The following is a 2,964-nucleotide window of genomic DNA, read 5'->3' on the forward strand; positions in this document are numbered from 1 at the left end:
CTCATTTTACAAGGCCAGCATTACCTTGATTATAAAACCAAAGACCCCCACTACAAAGGATTATTATAGACCAATATCCGTGATGAACATGGATGCAAAAATTCTCAACAAGATTCTAGCTAATCGATTCCAACAGTTCATTAAAAGGATTACTCACCATGATCAAGCAGGATTTATTCCGGGGCTGCAGGGGTGGTTCAATACCTGCAAATCAATCAACCTGATACACTATATTAATTAAAAAAAAGAAAAAGGATAGGAGTTCCCCAAAGCGCCGGTCGTAGCGGGGCAGGCAGGCCGGGGGCTAAAAGCCGGGGTGCGGGTGGAGCCGGGGTGGGGTCAGAGGAGGCGGAAGCTGCTGGAGAGCTCAGGCCGCAGTCGTATAGGACCCTGCGTCCAGGCCCGCGGAGCGGCGGTGGCGAGGTTGGCCAGGGTGGCAGGGCCTTAGTACCTGGGCAGGTGGGCCGAGGGCCATCAAGACCGGGGATGGGGTGACGGGCGGGCTGAGCTCCCGCCTCCGCGCAGTGCCAGGGAGGATGTGGCCGGGGACTCCGGGGCCGGGCGGGCGGCGGCGGCTGCAGCACTAGCGGCGCAGAGGGTGGGCGGCGGCGGCAGCATGAGACGCGGGGCCAGCGCCCGCGGGAGGGAGGCGCTGCAGGCGGTCCGGCCGCTCCTGCTGCAGCTGCTCGCCGGGCTCGCGGTGCCATGCTTGCGGGGCCCCACACGCTCTCGTCCCGGCCGCCGCCCGGGCCACCTGGTGACCATCTGCCGCGCCGCCGGAGGCTTCACCCGCGCCCTCCCCCAGGGCGCGCCCGCAGAGCTTCGGCCCGGTCACCTGCTCGCGGAGGCCGCGCCGGGCGGCGGCGAGGCCAGAAGATGGCCTGGGTGCTCAAGATGGACGAGGTGATCGAGTCCGGGGTGGTGCACGACTTCGACGCCAGCCTCTCGGGCATCGGGCAGGAGCTGGGTTCCAGCGCCTACAGCATGAGCGATGTCTTGGCATTGCCCATTTTTAAGTAGGAAGATTCCAGCCTTCCATTGGACGGTGAGACTAAACACTCACCCTTTCAATATGTGATGTACGCTGCCACCTCGCCAGCAGTAAAACTGCACGATGAGACTCTCACTTGAACCAAGGTCAGTCTTATGAAATGCGGATGCTGGATAACTGGAAAATGGGAGATATGCCTAAGATCACTGGAAAATTGGTAAAGAGCATCTTAAGAGTTGTATTCCATGACAGACGGCTACAATATACAGAGCATCAGCAACTTGAAGGCTGGAAGTGGAATCATCCAGAAGACAGACTTCTCGATTTAGATATTCCAATGTCTGTGGGAATAATTGACACAAGGACAAATCCATGCCAGTTAAATGCAGTTGAATTTCTGTGGGACCCTGCAAAGCTCACATCTGCTTTCATTCAGGTGCACTGCATCAGCACAGTTTACTCCCCGGAAGCACGGAGGTGAAAAGGGGATGCCTTTTAGGATTCAGGTTGACACCTTTAAGCAGAATGAGAACAGAGAGTACGCAGATCATCTCCACTCAGCTAGCTGCCAAATCAAAGTGTTTAAGCCTAAAGGTGCAGACAGGAAACAAAAAACGGACCGAGAGAAGATGGAGAAGAGAACGGCTCACAAGAAAAGTACCAGCCATCCTACGACACCACCATCCTCACCGAGTGTTCTCCATGGCCCGATACCCCCACAGCCTACGAATAGCAGCCCTTCCACAGCGCCTGCCTTCACGTCCCCACAGCAGGGCACCTGCAGCGTCCCCGACAGCAATTCTTCCCCAGACCATCAGGGAGATGGAGTTTCATAGGCCTCCAGTGAACAACTTCAACCTTCAGCCACGATCCAGGAAACACAACAATGGCTGCTCAAAAACAGATTCTCTTCCTACACGAGACTGTTTTCCAATTTTTCAGGTGCCAACTTACTAAAACTGATAAAGGAGGATTTAGTACAAATTTGTGGTGCACCCGATGGAATTAGGCTCTATAATTCCCTGAAGTCCAGGTCAGTTAGGCCCCAGTTAACCATCTACGTCTGCCAGGAGCAGCCGAGCGGCCCACCCCTGCAGGGCCAGCAGCCGGCCGGCGGCGGAGACAACAGTGACAGTGGGACGCCCTACGTGTATCATGCAATCTACTTGGAAGAAATGGTTGCTTCAGAAGTTGCTGGAAAACTTGCATTGGTGTTTAATATTCCTTTCCACCAGATTAACCAGGTCTACAGCCAGGGGCCCACTGGTATTCACATTCTTGTTAGCGATCAGATGGTTCAGAACTTTCAAGATGAGAGTTGTTTTTTATTCTTCACAGTAAAAGCTGAGAACGGTGCACATAGTTTTGAAGTGACGTCGTACTTAGTCTGAACTATATTCAGTACCAAATAAAGTCACGCTTAAAAGTGTGTGAAGACTGAATCCAAGAAGTCCTGGGATTGGATTTTAGCGTATGAAATGTTTCATATTGAAAACACAAGATGACCTTTCTAATGAGCTGTATGAGAGGCGAATCTCCTCACTATGACTGCCATAGCCAAGCATCCTCGTGAGCGTGAGCACGTCGGGACAGCGCGTGCGGCTCTGGGGGTCACTTGCTGGCAGGGCTGCCTGCTTCTCTGGCAGAGGCCAGTAGATACAGTTCCTAGAAGCAGGCTTTGCTGTCTTTTTACACTGTATGCGGTTTGGAAATGAATGTAAAAACGTACTGTGGGCATTTACCTTTCTGTGCCAACTTGGCTTTTATGGCCTGAACCTTATGCTGCCCCAGAGCGGGGGTGGGGGACAGTACTGTCATGGAGCCGCACGGAATCTATCTGCAGGTGCGATGTGCCGAGACCGTGATCCCGGGTCAGGTAAGAGGCTTGGCCCCTTCTCGGAAGAAATCATGTCTAAGGGTGTGTGTGACGGGCTTGTGCCAGATCGGGGAAGATCCAAGCCAGGAAGGCAGGC

At 54.0% G+C, this 2,964-nt stretch overlaps 1 pseudogene; it reads left to right on the forward strand.

Moving 5' to 3' along the window:
- Positions 1-876: 876 nt before the first annotated feature.
- LOC114224751 (upstream-binding protein 1 pseudogene) lies at positions 877-2,382 on the forward strand (annotated as a pseudogene).
- The last annotated feature ends 582 nt before the right edge of the window (positions 2,383-2,964 follow it).

This window comes from Eumetopias jubatus, unplaced genomic scaffold (assembly GCF_037043125.1).
Source record: "Eumetopias jubatus isolate StellerSeaLion01/CBP00866 unplaced genomic scaffold, mEumJub1_p1.0 scaffold_17, whole genome shotgun sequence".
NCBI lineage: Eukaryota > Metazoa > Chordata > Mammalia > Carnivora > Otariidae > Eumetopias > Eumetopias jubatus.